We start from the raw sequence: 25,893 nt of genomic DNA on the forward strand, positions 1-25,893 counted from the left end.
ATACTACTTGAACCCAGGTTTGGAACACGTCACCATGAGTTTGAGTTTCTATGAGAGTTGGAGGTTGTGTTTTGGTCTGCCCTTGCCTGATGATTCAAACTGAATTCTTCCCCTGCTCTATGTTCGCTACATTATTCAGTCTGAGACTGCCATCATTGATGACATTTGTGGTGACGTCAAAATGAGGGGTATTGTCCAAAACAAAGTTATCAGCGATAGGATCATCTCTAACCAATCAGAGTATCAAAGCCAATGAAGGATTTGCTTGCTACAGTAAATCATGCATGCACGCACACCCACACACACACATACACACACACTCTCTCTCCAGAGAAAATTGACTTGTATATTCCAGTCTAACACACATATCATCTGTCACCGGCAATGGCGTCTGCCACTTAATTGGGCACACATTCGAAAATACACCAAGTTCATTATACAAATGTCAGTGCCGTGCTGCCAGGGGATGGAGGGAGGGTGGCATGGAGGAGTGGGAGAGTGGAGCTTATGGACTCTTAATAGAGGAGTGGGAGAGTGGAGCTGCTGGACTCTAAATAGAGGAGTGGGAGAGTGGAGCTGATGGACTCTAAATAGAGGAGTGGGAGAGTGGAGCTGATGGACTAAATAGAGGAGTGGGAGAGTGGAGCTGATGGACTCTAAATAGAGGAGTGGGAGAGTGGAGCTGATGGACTAAATAGAGGAGTGGGAGAGTGGAGCTGATGGACTAAATAGAGGAGTGGGAGAGTGGAGCTGATGGACTCTAAATAGAGGAGTGGGAGAGTGGAGCTGATGGACTATAAATAGAGGAGTGGGGGAGTGGAGCTGATGGACTAAATAGAGGAGTGGGAGAGTGGAGCTGATGGACTAAATAGAGGAGTGGGAGAGTGGAGCTGATGGACTAAATAGAGGAGTGGGAGAGTGGAGCTGATGGACTCTAAATAGAGGAGTGGGAGAGTGGAGCTGATGGACTAAATAGAGGAGTGGGAGAGTGGAGCTGATGGACTAAATAGAGGAGTGGGAGAGTGGAGCTGATGGACTAAATAGAGGAGTGGGAGAGTGGAGCTGATGGACTAAATAGAGGAGTGGGAGAGTGGAGCTGATGGACTAAATAGAGGAGTGGGAGTCTCATCCTTCCGACGTCAGCCATTACAGAAGATCCCACCACAAAGAGACCAAGCAGCGTTTCCTGGACTCCTGGACATGGGAGGAGATTTTAGACGGACAGGGACCCTGGAGACAGGCTGGGGAATATCCTCGCCCCAAGGAAGAGCTGGAGGCAGCTAAAGCGGAGAGGCGGCGATATGAGGCAAGGCAGCGCAGCAGGCACGAGGCACACGGGGAGATTGGCGGAGTCAGACCTGAGCCAACTCCCCGTGCTTACTGGAAGCAGCGGGGTACTGGTCAGGCACAGTGTTATGCCTCCCCCGACATTACTCGTCGGCTTTCAGCTTACCACTCAAACGCACCCAATGTGTGTCTGAAAGCAATGCCTCCTGGGTATGTGATTTGGGCAAACATTAGCCCTATTATTTGCCATGAAACAATAAGGGGAAAAATCCTATGCCAGGTGCTCTGCCAGGTGCTCTGCCAGGTGCTATGCTAGGTGCTCTGCCAGGTGCTCTGCCAGGTGCTATGCCAGGTGCTATGCCAGGTGCTATGCCAGGTGCTCTGCCAGGTAATATGCCAGGTGCTATGCTAGGTGCTCTGCCAGGTGCTATGCCAGGTGCTCTGCCAGGTGATAAGCCAGGTACTCTGCCAGGTACTCTGCCAGGTGCTATGCCAGGTGATCTGACAGGTACTATGCCAGGTGCTATGCCAGGTACTCTGCCAGGTACTATGCCAGGTACTATGCCAGGTGATTTGCCAGGTGCTATGCCAGGTGCTCTGCCAGGTGTTATGCCAGGTACTCTGCCAGGTGTTATGCCAGGTACGCTGCCAGGTGTTATGCCAGGTGAACTTTATCACTCATTGTGGTTCTGCAAGAGTTTTCACATTCCCAAATACCTTTTATTCTGAGAACTGTAACTAAGGACAAGTGTTTTTATGACAATGTTGGACTGGGGCATTTCTGACAGAGTAGTAGGCTCTTGTTTGTGGAGTTAGACTTATCTCTGCCAGGTGCTATGCCAGGTGATCTGACAGGTGTTATGCCAGATGCTCTGCCAGGTGCTCTGACAGGTGTTATGCCAGGTGCTATGCCAGGTGCTCTGCCAGGTGCTATGCCAGGTGCTCTGCCAGGTGATATGCCAGGTGCTCTGCCAGGTGATTTGCCAGGTACTCTGCCAGGTGTTATGCCAGGTACTCTGCCAGGTGCTATGCCAGGTGCTCTGCCAGGTGATATGCCAGGTGCTCTGCCAGGTAATATGCCAGGTGCTATGCCAGGTGATATGCCAGGTGCTCTGCCAGGTGTTATGCCAGGTACTCTGCCAGGTGTTATGCCAGGTGCACTTTATCACTCATTGTGGTTCTGCAAGAGTTTTCACATTCCCAAATACCTTTTATTCTGAGAACTGTAACTAAGGACAAGTGTTTTTATGACAATGTTGGACTGGGGCATTTCTGACAGAGTAGTAGGCTCTTGTTTGTGGAGTTAGACTTATCTGGATAGTATTTTAATATTCATTTGCTTTATCAACACCTAGTGGCAGATTGATGCAGGGAGAGAGGCCCACTTCCTTTTCCTCAACCCGACCCACAATCCCATGGGGCTGATGAATCACCATACTGACAAAAACAGTGACTTAATTCTTCCTGTGTTTTTGTTTATATACTTTTAATATTTGTTGCTATAGTTCAGAATAGTCAGGGTGCCATGCTGTTTTGTGAAAATATTTTCTGTCTAGAAACATAACATTTGTGACTTGGAATTTCAGTACTTGAAAATGTGGTTGATTGTTTATTCTAGGTTAGTAAATTTGTCATCTACAGTAATTAATGAATAATTGATTATATAATTATAATGAGGCGATATCATTTTCTAAAGTATGAATGTACTGTATGTTTTATCCAAGTGTGCATACCAGACTGGAGTATGCTGATTTGGGAGCTGTCAGATGTTCTTGACCAGTAAGGAGAGTTTCAGTTACAAGTCCAACGCTCTAACCACTAGGCTACCTGCCGCCCCATGTGACAGAAAATGGAAATGAGTATTTCTTATTGGGAAAGTCCAGGTAGTCCCTCCGTGTTTCAGTCAGTTTTCTTCCATTTGGTGTTTAATGAACACAACCCTGATGCCTGCAGATGGCGTCTGGTAGTCAACAGTCATTGTATTGAACAGTCATTGTACTCAGGTATTATCCACATATACTTTGTGGGTTTCTGGCTGAGCCAGCTTAAATATATCCTGGTTAAACAAAACTGAATGCTTAGCTGGTCACCCACCATTGTTTCAAGAAGCCACATCTTTCAGTCTGGTTTTGCCAGGCTATCGTAGCTCAAATGGCATCTTTCGCCACACTCCCCAGGCAGTAGACAGAGTAGGCAGTAGACAGAGTGGGTGGAAGCTATTCCCAGCAGCAAACAGGTGCCATCAGGTGGCATCAGGTGTCCTTTCCAAAGGTCAGGAATAGAAAAGAGATGAAGCCAGAGCTTGTCCTAGATATGCTGTTACTAGAACAGATGCTCTCAGAGGACAAGTGAGCAGTGGATCTGGGTTCAAATAGTATTCAAAATATTTAAAATACTTTGAGTGTTTGCTCTAGCCTGCCTTATGTGCCGTTTTGGGACTTTCATATTGGTCGATTAAGCCAGGAAAGATCATTCAAGCACAGATAAAGTAATAGGAATGATTTCAAATAGTATTTGAAACCAGGTTTCATCACCAGGTTATAGAGCCACTTCATACAAGGTGGTAGCCATGGTGTAAATCTGGGATGGAAGCTGATTTGTTCATAAGAAATTAGGTTAGCCAAGTGGGTTTCATCACTCCTGTCATTTAAACAGGTCAGTGTGTGTGTGTGTGTGTGTGTGTGTGTGTGTGTGTGTGTGTGTGTGTGTGTGTGTGCGTGCGTGCGTGCGTGCGTGCGTGTGTTTGTGTTGGTTTATCCATCAGAACATTATAGCCTTGTTGTAGCTGAAAGAGAAGAGCGGGTAGAGAATTCAATATGGCGGTTAAGTTTAATCAGTAGCCCCTGACCGTATGTATCCAACCAAACCAAATTGACATTGGAGAAAAACATCTTCTGTAGTTACATGGAAGGATTATATGTTATGATATGTGAGATGCTCTGGTCAGAGCTGAGGCAAAATACCCAGAATCTCTCTGCTGTTTAACCCAGGGACACACACAGCCAATCGTGAGGCAGCTGTCTAGGATGGCCGCCTACAAAGATTTCTCCTGTTTTTGGTCTCCATGGTGATGGTGGTTGCATGATGTGAATGAGAAAAATTGTACCCAGGGGAGTTGGTGGTCGTAATGGAGCAGTTTAGAGACATAGTTAGCAGAGAGTATGTGATTTTTGTGGGTTTTACAAGATTGAAAACTCTTATTCTCCATCAAAAGTGTCTAATCCAGGAACGGGCTTCATCTGATTTTTGGGAAACTGGGCCTAAATGTCTACAGAGCCAAATCTATTGACAAGTGCACATGTATTGACATAGAGAATAAGGGGAAGCTTAGTCTGTCCAACAACAACAAGAACAGTTTTCTTAACAGGAGAGCAGCTAAAAACAATCAAATCAGTGAAAAGGCTCCAGCCATTTGGCAAGACGTCCCCTTCAGCAATGCATTCTGGACCTTATCACTGAAAGATTTACTTGGCGTAAGTCGTTCCCTCAACTTTCGCTCAATGTTCCACCAACATTCAAGGAAGGCACCCATGAATCCTAGACTACTTCCTCCCAACGTAGCTCCACTCCCATTCCCCAGGTGCTCTCATTTGTTGACTTCTGTAACCGTAAAAGCCTTGGTTTCATGCATGTTAACATTAGAAGCCTACTCCCTAAGTTTGTTTTACTCACTGCTTTAGCACACACTGCCAACCCGGATGTACGAGCCGGGTCTGAATCCTGGTTTAGGAAAACCACCAAAAACCCTGAAATCTCCATCACTAACTAAAACATTTTCCGCCAAGCTAGAACTGCCAAAGGGGGCGGTGTTGCAATCTACTGCAAAGATAGCCTGCAGAGTTCTGTATTACTATCCAAGTCTGTACCCAAACAATTCGAGCTTGCCCTCGATACCATATGTGAATTGATTGCACCCCATCTGTCTTCTGAGCTCGTGATACTCTGTGACCTAAACTGGGACATGCTTAACACCCCAGCCATCCTACAATCCAAGGTTGATGCCCTCAATCTCACACAAATTATCAATGAACCTACCAGGTACAACTCCAAATCTGTTAACACGGGCACCCTCATAGATGTCATCCTAACTAACTCGCCCTCCAAATAGACCTCTGCTATTTTCAATCAAGATCTCAGCGATCACTGCCTGCATCCGTACTGGGTCTGCGACCAAACGACCACCCCTCATCACTGTCAAACACTCCCTAAAACACTTCTGCGAGCAGGCCTTTCTAATCGACCTGGCCGGGGTATCCTGGAATGACATTGACCTCATCCCGTCAGTAGATGATTCCTGGCTATTCTTTAAAAGTGCCTTCATCACCATCTTAAATAAGCATGCCCATTTAAAAAATATTGAACTAGGAATAGATATAGTCCTTGGTTCACTCCAGACCTGTCTGCCCTTGACCAGCACAAAAACATCCTGTGGCGTTCTGCATTAGCATCGAATAGCCCCCGTGATATGCAACTTATCAGGGAAGTTAGGAACAAATATACACAGGCAGTTAGGAAAGCTAAGGCTAGCTTTTTCAAACAGAAATTTGCATCCTGTAGTACTAACTCAAAAAAGTTCTGGGACACTTTAAAGTCCATGGAGATTAAGAGCACCTCCTCCCAGCTGCCCACTGCTCTGAGGCTAGGAAAACACTGTCACCACTGATAAATCCACTATAATTGAGAATTTCAATAAGCGTGTCTCTACGGCTGGCCATGCTTTCCACCTGGCTACCCCTACCCTGGTCAACTGCCTGGCACGCTTCACAACAACCCGCCAAAGCCCCCACCATTTCTCCTTTACCCATATCCAGATAGCTGATGCTCTGAAAGTAATGGAAAATCTGGGCCCATACAAATCATCTGGGCTAGACAATCTGGACCCTCTCTTTCTAAAATTATCTGCAGAAATTGTTGCAACCACTATCCCTAGCCTGTTCAACCTCTCTTTTGTATCGTCTGAGATTCCCAAAGATTGGAAAGCTGCCGCGGTCATCCCCCTTTTCAAAGGGGGTGACACTCTAGACCCAAACTGCTACAGACCTATATCTATCCTACCCTGTCTTTCTAAGGTCTTCAAAAGTCAAGTTAACAAACAGAGTACCGACCATTTTGAATCCCGCCGTACCTTCTCCGCTATGCAATCTGATTTCAGAGCTGGTCATGGGTGCACCTCAGCCACGCTCAAGGTCCTAAACATCATAACCGCTATCAATAAGAGACATTACTGTGCAGTCAGTCGTCTTCATCGACCTGGCCAAGGCTTTCGACTCTGTCAATCACCAAATTCTAATTGGCAGACTCGACAGCCTTGGTTTCTCAAATGATTGCCTCGCCTGGTTTACCAACTACTTCTCTGAAAAAGTTCAGTGTGTCAAATCGGAGGGCCTGTTAACCGGACCTCTGGCAGTCTCTATGGGGGTGCCACAGGGTTCAATCCTCGGGCCGACTCTCTTCTCTATATACATCAATGATGTTGCTCTTGCTGCTGGTGATTCTCTGATACACCTCTACGCAGACGACACCGTTCTGTATACTTCTGGCCCCTCTTTGGACACTGTGTTAACTAACCTCCAGATGAGCTTCAATGCCATACAACTCTCCTTCTGTGGTCTCCAACTGCTCTTAAACGCAAGTAAAACTAAATGCATGCTCTTCAAACGATCACTGCCTGCACCTGTTCGCCCGTCAAGCATCACCACTCTGAACGGCTCTGACTTAGAATACGTGGACAACTACAAATACCTAGGTGTCTGGTTAGACTGTAAACTCTCCTTACAGACTCACATTAAGCATCTCCAATCCAAAATTATATCTAAAATTGGCGTCCTATATTGCAACAAAGCATCCTTCACTCATGCTGCCAAACATACCCTCGTAAAACTGACCATCCAACCGATCCACGACTTCGGTGATGTCATCTATAAAATACTACTCTACTTAACAAATTAGATGCAGTCTATCACAGTGCCATCCGTTTTGTCACCAAAGCCCCATACACTACCCACCATTGCGACCTGTACACTCTCGTTGATTGGCCCTCGCTTCATACTCGTCGCCAAACCCACTGGCTACAGGTTATCTACAAGTCTCTGCTAGGTAAAGCCCAGCCTTATCTCAGCTCACTGGTCACCATAGCAGCACCCACTCATAGCACGCTCTCCAGCAGGTATATTTCATTGGTCACCCACAAAGCCAATTCTTACTTTGGTCGTCTTTCCTTCCAGTTCTCTGCTGCCAATGACTGGAATGAACTGCAAAAATCTCTGAAGCTGGAGACTCATATCTCCCTCACTAACTTCAAGCACCAGCTGTCAAAGCAGCTCACAGATCACTGCATCTGTACATAGCCCATCTGTAAACAGCCCATCTATCTATCTACCTCATCCCCATACTGTATTTATTTATCTTCCTCCTTTGCACCCCAGTATCTCTACTTGCACATTCATCTTCTGCACATCTACCATTCCTGTGTTTAATTGCTTTACTGTAATTACTTCGCCACCATGGCCTATTTATTTCCTTAACTCCCTTACCTTACCTCATTTGCACTCACTGTATATAGACTTTTTGTTTTCTTTTGTTCTACTGTATTATTGACTATGTTTTGTTTATTCCATGTGTAACTCTGTGTTGTTGTATGTGTCGAATTGCTATGCTTTATCTTGGCCAGGTCGCAAATGAGAACTTGTTCTCAACTAGCCTACCTGGTTAAATAGAGGTGAAATAAATCAAATACAATTCTTTTAAACGTCCTACAATATTACAATTGTAAACCCACCAATCAGCCTGACCACTGAAGTTCATGTTTACATTTAGTCATAGGTCACCGTACAAAGAACAAGGGGGACCAGTACGTTTGGCTGCTAGCCAGAGAAGAGTGAAGTTGGCCCTAGACGCTGATCTTGGTTCAGTTTAGCATTTTAGGATTGGGGACAGGAAGCTGATCTTAGATTAGTATTGGGGACAGGAAGCTAGAGGAAACTCCCCCCTGGTAGACCACAAAAAGGTAATCCTTACAATGGAAAGTTTGCAAAACTATTGAGATCCTTGGGGATCTTTGCAAATCTTGGTATCTGACATCTTGGAAATGTGTAAATCCATGCAAATCCAAAGTCCGCTGAGTCGGCTGTTGTGTACGCAGAAGAAAACGTGTTGTTTTTTCATCTTTATTTGAATAGCTTTGTTTTTCCTACAAACAAACCAAATTCAACCTGGGGCCTGGTCTACCATTTGTCATGTACATGTTTAGTCATTTAGCAGTCGCTCTTATCCAGAGACTTACAATCAGTGCATTCATCTTAAGGTAGCTAGTAGTGTTATGCAAGTGAGTGAGGACCCAAAAGCGACTTAACAGAAACTGAGTTTATTTAAGTCCAAACAGAAAAACATAATCCTCAATCCTTAACAGGAAATGTCCCAACGGGGATAACAGAAATCCTCTAGTAGTAGAGGGGAATTGCAGGATAAGCGGCAACCGACTGCAGGTCCCTTCGGGTAGGCGCGGGCCGTAGTTGACAGAGACACCTGCTCACACGCAGCATCTGATGATAGGCAAAACACGACAGGACGGAACAAGAACACAGTAAACAGCAAACAAGGATCCGACAAGGACAGAAGCAGAAACAGAGAGAGAAATAGAGACTTAATCAGAGGGCAAAATAGGGGACAGGTGTGAAAGAGTAAACAAGGTCGTTAGGAGAATGAGGAACAGCTGGGAGCAGGAACGGAACGATAGAGAGAGAGAGGGATAGAGAGAGGGAAAGAAACCTAATAAGACCAGCAGGGGGAAACGAATAGAAGAGAAAGCACAGGGACAAGACATGACAATATATGACAATACATGACAAGTAGAGATAAGCACATATCACAGTCATCTTAAGGTAGCTAGTTGAGATAAGCACATATCACAGTCATCTTAAGGTAGCCAGTAGAGATAAGCACATATCACAGTCATCTTAAGGTAGCTAGTTGAGATAAGCACATATCACAGTCATCTTAAGGTAGCTAGTAGAGATAAGCACATATCACAGTCATCTTAAGGTAGCTAGTTGAGATAAGCACATATCACAGTCATCTTAATGTAGCTAGTTGAGATAAGCACATATCACAGTCATCTTAAGGTAGCTAGTTGAGATAAGCACATATCACAGTCATCTTAAGGTAGCAAGTTGAGATAAGCACATATCACAGTCATCTTAAGGTAGCAAGTTGAGATAAGCACATATCACAGTCATCTTAAGGTAGCTAGTTGAGATAAGCACATATCACAGTCATCTTAAGGTAGCTAGTTGAGATAAGCACATATCACAGTCATCTTAAGGTAGCTAGTAGAGATAAGCACATATCACAGTCATCTTAAGTACATTTTTCCTCAATAAAGCAGCACTGTCAGTTTCATATCGGACTATCAAATGATTGATATCAGATGATTGGATTATATTTAATCTCATTGAAATGTTGAAATCATACCAGTACTTTTACAGTTGCAATACGATTAAAACAAAAACTCAACAATTATTACAGAAACAATATCAAATATTCTAAATACATTTTGACAAATTTTCTTTGGGAATAATAAATGACCGAAAATGTAATTGTGAAAAGTGATATATAATAAGACCAGAAGAAACCCTGTCCACACTAATAACCTCATTTTCAACAACTGATTCTGGCTATTTTTCACAATGTTCAGTTCATCCAAGAATAACCCCTTATAATGGTTATAGATGGTAATGTGGACATGTCTACAGAATATTGTAGTGAGAATGGTATCCATTGTTACCATTTCCATTTTTCTTCCACTGTATCATTAACCAACATCAATACATTTTTTTTTTGTAACACAGTGCTATATTGCTACATCACTGCCAGTGACGCTGACCTCTATAATCACACACTGCACGGTGCATCGGTTACAGAGCAAACACAGTGATTCCTCTCCACCCTCCCCACAGCCCACCTGTGACCAGCCCCTAGGCTCTAGTCCTGTTGTAATGTTTTTGCTTGTTTAGGCAAATGAAGATAAGGATCTAAATGGCTGATAAGTATTTTTTTTTTTTTGTGCTTCCAGCCTTACCCAATGCTCTTATCTCCCCTGAATGGTACTTTTGCCATATTTCCGCTGAAGATTTACCCCACTGTTTTAGTCCAAATGGCTCAGACTTTACTGTTTCTATCTACGCGGACCTGCACTGTGGCATCAGTTGGTCTGCTCTGACTTGAAGCCAAAGCTAGGCTACCGGTACTTTCAGCTGGCATTTACATAACAACGGCTGACTCTGGACTTTAACACCTTCTCACAAAGCAACTATTGAGGTTGTTTATTCTGCTCATCTTAAGTCTTAAGTGTCACACATTTTACATTTACATTTAAGTCATTTAGCAGACGCTCTTATCCAGAGCGACTTACAAATTGGTGCATTCACCTTATGACATCCAGTGGAACAGTCACTTTACAATAGTGCATCTAAATCTTAAAGGGGGGGGGTGAGAGGGATTACTTATCCTATCCTAGGTATTCCTTAAAGAGGTGGGGTTTCAGGTGTCTCCGGAAGGTGGTGATTGACTCCGCTGTCCTGGCGTCGTGAGGGAGTTTGTTCCACCATTGGGGGGCCAGAGCAGTGAACAGTTTTGACTGGGCTGAGCGGGAGCTGTACTTCCTCAGTGGTAGGGAGGCGAGCAGGCCAGAGGTGGATGAACGCAGTGCCCTTGTTTGGGTGTAGGGCCTGATCAGAGCCTGGAGGTACTGAGGTGCCGTTCCCCTCACAGCTCCGTAGGCAAGCACCATGGTCTTGTAGCGGATGCGAGCTTCAACTGGAAGCCAGTGGAGAGAACGGAGGAGCGGGGTGACGTGAGAGAACTTGGGAAGGTTGAACACCAGACGGGCTGCGGCGTTCTGGATGAGTTGAAGGGGTTTAATGGCACAGGCAGGGAGCCCAGCCACAGGCAGGGAGCCCAGCCAGAGTTGCAGTAATCCAGACGGGAGATGACAAGTGCCTGGATTAGGACCTGCGCCGCTTCCTGTGTGAGGCAGGGTCGTACTCTGCGGATGTTGTAGAGCATGAACCTACAGGACCGGGCCACCGCCTTGATGTTGGTTGAGAACGACAGGGTGTTGTCCAGGATCACGCCAAGGTTCTTAGCGCTCTGGGAGGACACAATGGAGTTGTCAACCGTGATGGCGAGATCATGGAACGGGCAGTCCTTCCCCGGGAGGAAGAGCAGCTCCGTCTTGCCGAGGTTCAGCTTGAGGTGGTGATCCGTCATCCACACTGATATGTCTGCCAGACATGCAGAGATGCGATTCGCCACCTGGTCATCAGAAGGGGGAAAGGAGAAGATTAGTTGTGTGTCGTCTGCATAGCAATGATAGGAGAGACCATGTGAGGTTATGACAGAGCCAAGTGACTTGGTGTATAGTGAGAATAGGAGAGGGCCTAGAACAGAGCCCTGGGGGACACCAGTGGTGAGAGCGCGTGGTGAGGAGACAGATTCTCACCACGCCACCTGGTAGGAGCGACCTGTCAGGTAGGACGCAATCCAAGCGTGGGCCACACTCCTGATGGAAATACAATAATAATACAATCTTATAAAAAAGGCTTCCAAAGAGGTCCTTTGGCTGTCCCCATAAGACACAAGTGTCAAACACATTCCAAGGAGGGCCGAGTGTCTGCGGGTTTTCGCTCCTCCCTTGTACTTGAGTGTAGAATTAAGGTCACTAATTAGTAAGGAATTGGTTTTCTAGGCCTTAATTGAAAGGAAAAAACAAAACCCCACAGACACTAGGCCCACCATGGCATGAGTTTGACACATATGAGAACCCTTTTTGGTTCCAGATAGAACACTTTCTTTTTGGTTCCAGGTAGAACCCTTTGAGTTCCATGTAGAACCAACCCTCTGTGGAAAGGGATCTAGGAAACTTTGGGGAAAAATCATGTTTGACCAAATACAAGTTTATTTGACAGAAAACTAGTTAACAACAGACTTTCAACATGCTTATAGAGAAGGGCACTCATCATGTACTGCACTGTAACAGATTACTGATGATTGGTTGAAATAAATAGATAATAAGAAGCTTGTGGGAGCTGTACTGTTAGATTTCAGTGCAGCCTTTGATATGATTGACCATATCCTAGTTTTAAAGAATGTATGTGTTATGCCTTTTCAACCTCTTCCATATTGTGGATGCAGAGCTACAGTATCTATCCAATAGAACTCAGTGGGTTTTCTTAAATGGAAGCTTATCTAATATCAAATATGTAAAGTGTGGTGTCCCGCAGGGCAGCTCTCTCAACCTTCTGCTCTTTACTATTGACCTGCCACTGGCATTAAACAAAGCCTGTGTGTCCATGTATGCTGATGATTCAACCATATACGCAACAGCTAAGGAAGTCACTGAAACACTCAACAAAGAGTTACAGTCTGTTTTGGAATGTGTGGCCAGTAATAAACTGTTCCTGAACATTTCTAAAACTAAAAGCATTGTATTTGGTACAAATCATTGTGATAATGTTAAGTTAAGTTCTAGACCTGGTAATACAGTTTACAATACAGTTTACAACCTGGTAATGAATGGTGTGGCTGTTGAACAAGTTGATGAGACTAAGTTATCCTAGATTGTAATATGTCATGGTCAAAACTTAACAGTGGTTAAGGGCTGTGCCACCAGAGACTCTGGGTTTGCGCCCAGGCTCTATCGAAACTGGCCGCGACCGGGAGGTCCGTGTCCGGGTTAGGGAGGGTTTGGCCGGTAGGGATATCCTTGTCTCATCGCGCACTAGCGACTCCTGTGGCTAACCAAGGTTGCCAGGTACACGGTGTTTCCTCCATCACATTGGTGCGGCTGGCTTCCAGGTTGGATGTGCGCTGTGTTAAGAAACAGTGCGGCTTGGTTGGGTTGTGTATCGGAGGACGCATGACTTTCAACCTTTGTCTCTCCCGAGCCCGTACGGGAGTTGTAGTGATGAGACAAGATAGTAGCTACTAAACTATTGGATACCACAAAATTGGGGAGAGAAAAAAAGGGGTTAAAAAAAATAATAATAATTAACGTATAAATTCAATGGTTGTAAAGATGGGGAGATGTCTGTCTGTAATAAGAGATGCTCTGCTCACACTTAAAAAATATGACACCATTGAAGACTTGTTCATTGGAACCATAACTTCATCCCAAATGGCTCCCTATTCCCTATACATAGTGCACTACTTTTAACCAGAGTCCAATAGGGAATATGCTTCTATATACCATACCATAAATTAGCAGCTGTGCTTCACTGTAATTGTCAGATTTTTTGGAAACCTGTTCAATCCTATTGGCCTCAGTATCCTTCAGCCTTGGGCCTTCCCTCCATGTCATGCAGGTGAAAGAGGACCCAAAAGCGACTTGGCGAAAACAGAGTCTTTAATCCAGTAAAGTAAATACAAACAAAAAACACAACTTTCACTCGAAATGACGAGGACAAACTGGAGACTCGATCTTGAACAGCAGGTGAACAGCAGGTTGCCTCGGGAAGGCACTTGAACCAGACAGACTCAGACACCTGCTCACCACGCAGCATCTGAGGAAAACACGACACGACAGGGCGATACACAAACACAGCACGGTGAATTCTAGACAAGGAACCGACAGGACAGGAACGGAACACAAAGGAAGAAATAGGGACTCTAATCAGGGGAAAGGATCGGGAACAGGTGTGGGAAGACTAAATGATTGATTAGGGGAATAGGAACAGCTGGGAGCAGGAACGGAACGATAGAGAGAAGAGAGAGCGAGAGAGTGAGAGAGGGAGGGGAGAGAGAGGGATAGAAAGAGGGAAAGAACCTAATAAGACCAGCAGAGGGAAACGAATAGAATGGGAAGCACAGGGACAAGACAAGATAATAAATGACAAAACATGACAGTACCCCCACTCACCGAGCGCCTCCTGGCGCACTCGAGGAGGAATCCTGGCGGCAACGGAGGAAATCATCAATGAGTGAACGGTCCAGCACGTCCCGAGACGGAACCCAACTCCTCTCCTCAGGACCGTAACCCTCCCAATCCACTAAGTATTGGTGACCCCGTCCCCGAGAACGCATGTCCATGATCTTATGTACCTTGTAAATAGGTGCGCTCTCGACAAGGACGGGAGGGGGGAGGGAAGACGAACGGGGTGCGAAGAAAGGGCTTGACACAGGAGACATGGAAGACAGGATGGACGCGACGAAGATGTCGCGGAAGAAGCAGTCGCACAGCGACAGGATTGACGACCTGGGAGACACGGAACGGACCAATGAACCGCGGAGTCAACTTACGAGAAGCTGTCGTAAGAGGAAGGTTGCGAGTGGAAAGCCACACTCTCTGGCCGCAACAATACCTTGGACTCTTAATCCTGCGTTTATTGGCGGCTCTCACAGTCTGTGCCCTGTAACGGCAAAGTGCAGACCTCACCCTCCTCCAGGTGCGCTCACAACGTTGGACAAACGCTTGAGCGGAGGGAACGCTGGACTCGGCAAGCTGGGATGAGAACAGAGGAGGCTGGTAACCCAGACTACTCTGAAACGGAGATAACCCGGTAGCAGACGAAGGAAGCGAATTGTGAGCGTATTCTGCCCAGGGGAGCTGTTCTGCCCAAGACGCAGGGTTTCTGAAAGAAAGGCTGCGTAGTATGCGACCAATCGTCTGATTGGCCCTCTCTGCTTGACCGTTAGACTGGGGATGAAACCCGGAAGAGAGACTGACGGACGCACCAATCAAACGACAGAACTCCCTCCAAAACTGTGACGTGAATTGCGGGCCTCTGTCTGAAACGGCGTCTAACGGGAGGCCATGAATTCTGAATACATTCTCGATAATGATTTGTGCCGTCTCCTTAGCGGAAGGAAGTTTAGCGAGGGGAATGAAATGTGCCGCCTTAGAGAACCTATCGACAACCGTAAGAATCACAGTCTTCCCCGCAGACAAAGGCAGACCGGTAATGAAGTCTAGGGCGATGTGAGACCATGGTCGAGAAGGAATGGGAGCGGTCTGAGACGACCGGCAGGAGGAGAGTTACCCGACTTAGTCTGCGCGCAGTCCGAACAAGCAGCCACGAAACGGCGCGTGTCACGCTCCTGAGTCGGCCACCAAAAGCGCTGGCGAATAGACGCAAGAGTGCCTCGAACACCGGGATGACCAGCTAACTTGGCAGAGTGAGCCCACTGAAGAACAGCCAGACGAGTGGAAACAGGAACGAAAAGGAGGTTACTAGGACAAGCGCGCGGCGACGCAGTGTGCGTGAGTGCTTGCTTAACCTGTCTTTCAATTCCCCAGACTGTTAACCCGACAACACGCCCATAAGGAAGAATCCCTCGGGATCAGTAGAAGCCACAGAAGAACTAAACAGACGGGATAAGGCATCAGGCTTGGTGTTCTTGCTACCCGGACGGTAAGAAATCACAAACTCGAAACGAGCGAAAAACAACGCCCAACGAACTTGACGGGCATTAAGTCGTTTGGCAGAACGGATGTACTCAAGGTTCTTATGGTCTGTCCAAACGACAAAAGGAACGGTCGCCCCCTCCAACCACTGTCGCCATTCGCCTAGGGCTAAGCGGATGGCGAGCAGTTCACGGTTACCCACATCATAGTTGCGCTCAGATGGCGACAGGCGATGAGAAAATAAGCGCAAGGATGAACCTTATCGTCAGACTGGAAGCGCTGGGATAGAATGGCTCCCACGCCTACCTCTGAAGCGTCAACCTCGACAATGAATTGTCTAGTGACGTCAGGAGTAACGAGGATAGGAGCGGACGTAAAACGTTCTTTTAGAAGATCAAAAGCTCCCTGGGCGGAACCGGACCACTTAAAACACGTCTTGACAGAAGTAAGAGCTGTGAGAGGGGCAGCAACTTGACCGAAATTACGAATGAAACGCCGATAGAAATTAGCGAAACCTAAAAAGCGCTGCAACTCGACACGTGACCTTGGAACGGGCCAATCACTGACAGCTTGGACCTTAGCGGAATCCATCTGAATGCCTTCAGCGGAAATAACGGAACCGAGAAAAGTAACGGAGGAGACATGAAAAGAGCACTTCTCAGACTTTACGTAGAGACAATTCTCTAAAAGGCGCTGTAGAACACGTCGAACGTGCTGAACATGAATCTCGAGTGACGGAGAAAAAATCAGGATATCGTCAAGATAGACAAAAACAAAGATGTTCAGCATGTCTCTCAGAACATCATTAACTAATGCCTGAAAAACAGCTGGCGCATTGGCGAGACCAAACGGCAGAACCCGGTACTCAAAATGCCCTAACGGAGTGTTAAACGCCGTTTTCCACTCGTCCCCCTCTCTGATGCGCACGAGATGGTAAGCGTTACGAAGGTCCAACTTAGTAAAGCACCTGGCTCCCTGCAGAATCTCGAAGGCTGATGACATAAGGGGAAGCGGATAACGATTCTTAACCGTTATGTCATTCAGCCCTCGATAATCCACGCAGGGGCGCAGAGTACCGTCCTTCTTCTTAACAAAAAGAACCCCGCCCCGGCCGGAGAGGAAGAAGGCACTATGGTACCGGCGTCAAGAGACACAGACAAATAATCCTCGAGAGCCTTACGTTCGGGAGCCGACAGAGAGTATAGTCTACCCCGAGGAGGAGTGGTCCCCGGAAGGAGATCAATACTACAATCATACGACCGGTGAGGAGGAAGGGAGTTGGCTCGGGACCGACTGAAGACCGTGCGCAGATCATGATATTCCTCCGGCACTCCTGTCAAATCGCCAGGTTCCTCCTGAGAAGTAGGGACAGAAGAAACGGGAGGGATGGCAGACATTAAACACTTCACATGACAAGAAACGTTCCAGGATAGGATAGAATTACTAGACCAATTAATAGAAGGATTATGACATACTAGCCAGGGATGACCCAAAACAACAGGTGTAAACGGTGAACGAAAAATCAAAAAAGAAATAGTCTCACTGTGGTTACCAGATACTGTGAGGGTTAAAGGTAGTGTCTCAAATCTGATACTGGGAAGATGACTACCATCTAAGGCGAACATGGGCGTAGGCTTCTCTAACTCTCTGAAAGGAATGTCATGTTTCCGAACCCATGCTTCGTCCATGAAACAACCCTCAGCCCCAGAGTCTATCAAGGCACTACATGTAGCACCCGAACCGGTCCAGCGTAGATGGACCGACAAAGTAGTACAGGATTTTGATGGAGAGACTTGAGTAGTTGCGCTCACCTGTAGCCCTCCGCTTACAGATGAGCTCTGGCTTTACTGGACATGAATTAACAAAATGTCCAGCAACTCCGCAATAGAGGCACAGGCGGTTGGTGATCCTCCGTTCCCTCTCCTTAGTCGAGATGCGAATCCCTCCCAGCTGCATGGGCTCAGACTCTGAGCCAGAGGAGGGAGATGGTTGCGATGCGGAGCAGGGAAACACCGTTGATGCGAGCTCTCTTCCACGAGCCCGGTGACGAAGATCTACCCGTCGTTCTATGCGGATGGCGAGAGCAATCAAAGAGTCCACATCTGAAGGAACCTCCCGGGAGAGAATCTCATCCTTAACCACTGCGTGGAGTCCCTCCAGAAAACGAGCGAGCAGCGCCGGCTCGTTCCACTCACTAGAGGCAGCAAGAGTGCGAAACTCAATAGAATAATCCGTTATGGACCGTTCACCTTGGCATAAGGAAGCCAGGGCCCTAGAAGCCTCCCTACCAAAAACTGAACGGTCAAAAACCCGAATCATCTCCTCTTTAAAGTTCTGGAACCTGTTAGAGCAATCAGCCCTTGCCTCCCAGATAGCTGTGCCCCATTCTCGAGCCCGGCCAGTAAGGAGTGAAATGACGTAAGCAACCCGAGCTCTCTCTCTAGAGTATGTGTTGGGTTGGAGAGAGAACACAATCTCACACTGCGTGAGAAAGGAGCGGCACTCAGTGGGCTGCCCGGAGTAGCAAGGTGGGTTATTAACCCTAGGTTCTGGAGGCTCGGCAGGCCAGGAAGTAACAGGTGGCACGAGACGTAGACTCTGGAACTGTCCAGAGAGGTCGGAAACCTGAGCGGCCAGGTTCTCCACGGCATGGCGAGCAGCAGACAATTCCTGCTCGTGTCTGCCGAGCATGGCTCCTTGGATCTCGACGGCAGTGTAACGAGCGTCTGAAGTCGCTGGGTCCATTCCTTGGTCGGTTCCTTCTGTCATGCAGGTGAAAGAGGACCCAAAAGCGACTTGGCGAAAACAGAGTCTTTAATCCAGTAAAGTAAATACAAACAAAAAACACAACTTTCACTCGAAATGACGAGGACAAACTGGAGACTCGATCTTGAACAGCAGGTGAACAGCAGGTTGCCTCGGGAAGGCACTTGAACCAGACAGACTCAGACACCTGCTCACCACGCAGCATCTGAGGAAAACACGACACGACAGGGCGATACACAAACACAGCACGGTGAATTCTAGACAAGGAACCGACAGGACAGGAACGGAACACAAAGGAAGAAATAGGGACTCTAATCAGGGGAAAGGATCGGGAACAGGTGTGGGAAGACTAAATGATTGATTAGGGGAATAGGAACAGCTGGGAGCAGGAACGGAACGATAGAGAGAAGAGAGAGCGAGAGAGTGAGAGAGGGAGGGGGAGAGAGAGGGATAGAAAGAGGGAAAGAACCTAATAAGACCAGCAGAGGGAAACGAATAGAATGGGAAGCACAGGGACAAGACAAGATAATAAATGACAAAACATGACACTCCAATTCCTCCAACACAGAGGGGGCGCTTCCAGGCGCTAGGCAACAGACTATGCGTTGGGCAGGTGTGTGACACAGAGATACGTGGTAGACAAAGATATGTTCTGGATTATTCATGCGCCTAAACCTCACCTCATTACTGACTGACCTGCTGTTACCTGCTCGTATCATAACCAAGTGCTTGGTTACAAACCTACAAATGAACATATTTGTTGTGTAAATTGTGAAATTTTAAACAACTTTTGAAATACTATTTATGGGCTTACTTTTTTGATTGAACGTGATTCCAGTTTACTTGAAGGTGATATACCTGAAATAACGCTTCTGTTTCTATTCAGTGTACAGTACCAGTATACCAGTACCAGTCTAAAGTTTGGACACACCCACTCATTCAAGGTTTTTCTTTATTTTTACTATTTTCTACAGTGTAGAATAATAGTGAAGTCATCAAAACTATGAAATAACACATATGGAATCATGTCGTAAGCAAAAAAGTGTTAAACATATCCAAATATATTTGAGATTCTTCAAAATAGCCACCCTTTGCCTTGATGACAGCTTTGCACACTTGTAGCATTCTCTCAACCAGCTTCATGGAATGCATTTCAATTAACAGGTGTGCCTTGTTAAAAGTTAATTTGTGGAATTTCTTTCCTCAATGTGTTTGAGCCAATTAGTTGTGTTGTGACAAGGTAGGGGTGGTATACAGTAGATAGCCCTATTTGGTAAAAGACCAAGTCCATATTATCACAAGAACAGTTCAAATAAGCAAAGAGAAACGACAGTCCATTGTTTCTTTAAGACATGGATCATTTCAAGAACTTTGAAAGTTTCTTCAATTTCAGTCACAAAAACAATTAAGCACTATGATGAAACTGGCTCTCATGAGGACCGCCACAGGAAGGGAAGACCCAGAGTTACCTCTGCTGCAGAGGATAAGTTCATTAGAGTTACCTGTCTCTCATGAGGACCACCACAGGAAAGGAAGACCCAGAGTTACCTAATATATAATATATAATAATATATGCCATTTAGCAGACGCTTTTATCCAAAGCGACTTACAGTCATGTGTGCATACATTCTACGTATGGGTGGGGGATCGAACCCACTACCCTGGCGTTACAAGCACCATGCTCTACCAACTGAGCTACACAGGACCTCTGCTGCAGAGGATAAGTTCATTAGAGTTACCTGTCTCTCATGAGGACCACCACAGGAAAGGAAGACCCAGAGTTACCTCTGCTGCAGAGGACAAGTTCATTAGAGTTACCTGTCTCTTATGAGGACCACCACAGGAAGGGAAGACCCAGAGTTACCTCTGCTGCAGAGGATAAGTTCATTAGAGTTACCTGTCTCTCATGAGGACCACCACAGGAAAGGAAGACCCAGAGTTACCTCTGCTGCAGGGGATAAGTTCATTAGAGTTAACTGCAGCTCAGCCTGCAGCGCAAATAAATGCTTCACAGTTCAAGTTACAGACACATCTCAACATCAATTGTTCAGAGGAGATTGCGTGAATCAGGATTTCAAGGTCGAATTCTTGCAAAGAAACCACTACTAAAGAAGCCCCACCTGTTTTAAGGCCCATATTTTTTTGCATCTTATTTTGGCATTAATAGATGTCACATATCACTTTGCAAACAATGTAAAAAATATATATAATAATCATTGCGTCAATAAAGCCGCATACAAACATGGTCTCTTTTTGAGTTATTGAGTAAGGAAGCTCCAAAATGTAGGTGTTTCAGCCTAGCTTAGTGCTTTCTGTGGTTGCTGTGGGGGTGCCAGTGGTAAATATACGGAGTGTAGGAGTTGGTAATGTTCTCTACTTGCGCCGTGATTGGCTCAGTGTTCTGTCACGCATGGGGACACTAAGTTACTGCCTTATCTAAAGGTAGAGCTTGAAAATTCAAGCCCCTTGGGTGCTGCCGTAGATTTACATTAGAAGTGCCATCCAATAAATCTCAATGTCATTGGCCACAGATAAAATGGCGTCAAATTATGTTATATCTACAGTAGCTTTGATTGGACTGAGGATGATCAGTCAAATCAGGATAATGACGCCGAAGGAAATGGCCGCCGTTTTACGATCCCGTAACATATTGTGCTATTGTGTATATTTCTTCGTGTTATTTGAAACTAATGTTTCTGCCACCGAGTCTTATAACCGAAAAGAGCTTCCTGATATCAGGGCAGCGATTACTCAACCCGTACTGGAGGAATTCTTCTTCATCAATGAGTCGGACAGGAAGGATTTACTCCAGACACCCGACAAGGCCCTCATCCCCGTCGTTCGCAGGAGGAAAAGACGGAGTTATTGTGGTTGACGGTCCGGGTGCCATGTAAGGATTCGTCGCCAAGAGGGTAATCTACCTTTACCGTCGGTCCTATTAACCAATTCACAATCAATTGATAATAAAATTGACAAACTATGAGGACTTATATCCTACCAACGGGACATTGAAAACTGTAATATCTTATGTTTCACAGAGTCGTGGCTGAATGATGACATGATTAACATACAGCTGGTGGGTTTTAATCTTTTTCGGCGGAATAGAATAGCATCCTCTGGTAAGACAAAATATGGTGCACAAAATCTAAGGAAGTCTCAAAGTTTTGCTCACCTGAGGTAGAGTATCACATGATAGGCTGTAGACCACACTATTTACCAAAAGAGTTTGCATCTATATTTTTCATAGCTGTCTATATACCACCGCAGACCAATGCTGGCACTAGGACCACACTCAATGACCTGAAAACGTCCATAAGTAAACAGGAAAACTCAACATCCTCAATGAGCTAAAGGGTAGAGCTGCCACATTCAAATGGTGAGATTCCAACAAGGAAGCCAACAAGAAATCCTGCTATGTCCTCCGACGCACCGTGAAACCGGCAAAGCATCAACACAGGACTGAGATTGACATTTACATTTACATTTAAGTCATTTAGCAGACGCTCTTATCCAGAGCGACTTACAAATTGGTGCATTCACCTTATGACATCCAGTGGAACAGCCACTTTACAATAGTGCATCTAAATATTTTAAGGGGGGTGAGAAGGATTACTTTATCCTATCCTAAGTATTCCTTAAAGAGGTGGGGTTTCAGATGTCTCCGGAAGGTGGTGATTGACTCCGCTGTCCTGCCACATCCGGCTCCGACGCTCATCGGATGTGGCAGGGCTTGCAAACTATTACAGACTACAAAGGGAAGCACAGCCCAGTGACACAAACCTACCAGATGAGCTAAATTACTTCTATGCTTGCTTCGAGGAAAGTAACACTGAAACATGCAAGAGAGCACCAGCTGTTGCGATCATGCTCTCCGTAGCTGATGTGAGTAAGACCTTTAAACAGGTCAACATTCACAAGGCTGTACCAAGACGTGTACTCTGAGCATGCGCTGACCAACTGGTAAGTGTCTTCACTGACATTTTCAACCTGTCCCTGACTGTGTCTGTAATACCAACATGGTTCAAGCAGACCACCATAGTCCCTGTGCCCAAGAACACTAAAGTAACCTGCCTAAATGACTACCAACCCGTAGCACTCACATCTGTAGCAATGAAGTGCTTTGAAAGGCTGGTCATGGCTCACATCAACACCCTTATCCCAGAAACCCTAGACCCACTCCAATTTGCATGCCGCCCCAGCAGAGCCACAGATGATGCAATCTCTTTTGCACTCCACACTGCCCTTTCACACCTGGACAAAAGGAACACCTATGTGAGAATGCTTTTCATTGACTACAGGTCAGCGTTCAACACCATAGTGCCCTCAAAGCTCATCACTAAGCTAAGGACCCTTACCTCCCTCTGCAACTGGATCCTGGACTTCCTGACGGGCCACCCCCAGGTGGTAAGAGTAGGGAACAACACATCCACCACACTGATCCTTACCACAAGGGACCCTCAGGGGTGCATGCTCAGTCCCCTCCTGTACTCCCTGTTCACTCATGACTGCATGGCCAGGCACAACTCCAACATCATCATCAAGTTTGCCAATGACATAACAGTGGTAGGCCTGATCACAGACAACGATGAGACAGCCTAGAGGGAGGGGGTCAGAGACCTTGTTGTGTGGTGCCAGAATAACAACCTATCCCTCAACGTAACCAAAACCAGTACCAGTACCAAAAGGAGATGATTGTGGACTACGGGAAAAGGAGCACCGAGCACATCCCCATTCTCATCGACGGGGCTGTAGTGGAGCAGGTTGAGAGCTTCAAATTCCTTGGTGTCCACATCAACAACAAACTAGATTGGTCCAAACACACCAAGACAGTCGTGAAAAGGGCACAACAAAACCTATTTCCCCTCAGGAAACTAAAAAGATTTGGCATGGGTCCTGAGATCCTCAAAAGGTTCTACAGTTGCAACATCGAGAGCATCCTGACCGGTTGCATCACTGCCTGGTACAGCAATTGCTTGGCCTCCGACACTACAGAAGGTATTGCGTACGGCCAAGTACATCACTGGGGCAAAGCTGCCTGCCATCCAGGACCTCTACACCAGGCGGTGTCAGAGGAAGGCCCTAAAAATTGTCAAAAACCCCAGCCACCCCAGTCATAGACTGTTCTCTCTACTATCGCATGGCAAGCGGTACCGGAGTGCCAAGTCTAGGACAAAAAGGCTTCTCAACAGTTTTTACTACCAAGCCATAAGACTCCTGAACAGGTAACCAAATGGTTACCTGGACTATTTGCATTGTGTGTGTCCCCCAAACCCTCTTTTACGCTGCTGCTAACCAAAACCAGTACCAGTACCAAAAGGAGATGATTGTGGACTTCAGGAAAAGAAGGACAGAGCACGCCCCCATTCTCATCGACGGGGCTGTAGTGGAACAGGTTGAGAGCCTTAAGTTCCTTGGCGTCCACATCACCAACAAACTATCATGGTCTAAACACACTAAGACAGTCATGAAGAAGCCACGACTAAGACTATTTCCCCCCATCGAGAGCATCCTGACGGGTTGCATCACTGCCTGGTATGGCCTCCGACCACAAGGCACTACAGAGGGTAGTGCGTACGGCCCAGTACATGACTGGGGCCAAACTTCCTGCCATCCAGGACCTCTATATCAGACAGTGTTAGAGGAAGGCCCTACAAATTGTCAAAGACTCCAGCCACCCGTGTCATAGATTGTTCTCTCTGCTACCGCACGGCAAGCGGTAACGGAGCGCCAAGTCGAGGTCCAAAAGGCTTCTTAATTAACAGCTTCTACCCACAAGCCATAACGCTCCTGAACAGCTAATCAAAGCGCTACCCAGACCCTTTCTTTACGCTGCTGCTACTCTCTGTATATAATCCATGCATAGTCACTTTAACTCTACCTACATGTACAAATGACCTCAATTACCTCAACTAACCGGTGACCCACACATTGAGTCTGTACCGGTAGCCCCTGTATATGGCCTTGCTTGTTATTTTACTGCTGCTGTTGAATTATTTGTTACTTTTATTTTCAATTTTTTACTTATCTATTTTTTACTTATCTATTTTTTACCTATCTATTTTTTACTTATCTATTTTTTACCTGACACTTATTTCTTCTTTTTTTCTTAACTTCTTAAAGGATTGTTGGTTAAAGGCTTGTGAGTAAGTATTTCACTACCTGTTGTGTTTGGCATATTTGACAAATAACATTTTATTTAATTTGATTTGATGTCAACATCATACTTTTAAAATCTTAGCAAGCTAGCAGTCATCATCATGAAACAAGTTGACAATCTACTGGCAAATGCTTTTTAATCCTTTTATATGAAGATAAATTATAGATAAAACGTATTGGTGCTCATCGGCCATTGGACATAAACAACAACAACAAGTTGGAAATGGCAAATTCAACAATGAGTGGTTCAGAAGGGATTAGTGGCTAACTACAAGCATTGCAAAGCAATCACTAGCCTGCTATTCAGTGGAGTGGCTGTGTGGTCCCAAATCTGGATTTAAGGGTCTCTTTTCCAAGTTTAAAATTAGAAACATTCAACATTGGCCATGCTGTCAATCGAACACGATTTATGCTGCCCTAAAAACAACTGTTACCTCGGAACTGGGACATCTGACTTCAGTGAGTTCAAGTCAACTGGAACTCAGGGAGAAACGAGCTCCAACTGGGAAAATACTTTTTGAACGGTCATCCAACTGGGAATTGTAAGTCGGGATCTCTGGCCTCTTTCTAGAGCTACGACCTGAAGATCGCTGACGGCATCATGATTTGACCTTGTTTTTTTCAGTTCCCAGTTGTCTTGAAAGCACCATGAATCCAGAGAATGCCAGACTTTGATGACTAAGTTTGATCACAAAATTTGCCCATGAAGGACCGCCGTGCCACCTTCCTGTTCAAGTGAGCACAGCATAACAAGGTAAGTCCAAAAATGTATTGTATGCTGCTGTATAAAATATGTAAAATACCAGGGAGTTATGTATACTGTAGCTAAGATAGTAATATTAAGTGTATGTTGTGTATGTCAGGACCGGTTACGAACCCGGGTCTCCGGAGTGAGAAATAGTCACTTAACCAACTGAGCCACGAATAGTCAGCAGAACCTAGAAGATGAGGCAGACACAGCAGTACTTGAGATGGTGTATTTAATGAAGTAAAAAAGTGAAGTTCTTCAGGAAAACATGTAACTCCACAACCTCAAAAGGAATTCCACAAGAACAAAGGTAATCCTCCAAGACAAAAAAGGTAAATCCACAAGGTGGAAGGTATTGCACAAAAAGCCTCAAAAGATACTCAAAAACAAACAAACAAGAACAAAAAACAGAATTCCACAAGAGAGTCCACCGGGATCAACAAGAGTTCACAGAGTACTAGGGCTGGGTGCTAACATACAAACACAGAGCAAAGAACTAAGGAAAACAAAGGGTTTAAATACAATCAGGGGAAACGAG

This window comes from Oncorhynchus gorbuscha, linkage group LG12, assembly GCF_021184085.1.
Source record: "Oncorhynchus gorbuscha isolate QuinsamMale2020 ecotype Even-year linkage group LG12, OgorEven_v1.0, whole genome shotgun sequence".
Taxonomy (NCBI): Eukaryota; Metazoa; Chordata; class Actinopteri; order Salmoniformes; family Salmonidae; genus Oncorhynchus; species Oncorhynchus gorbuscha.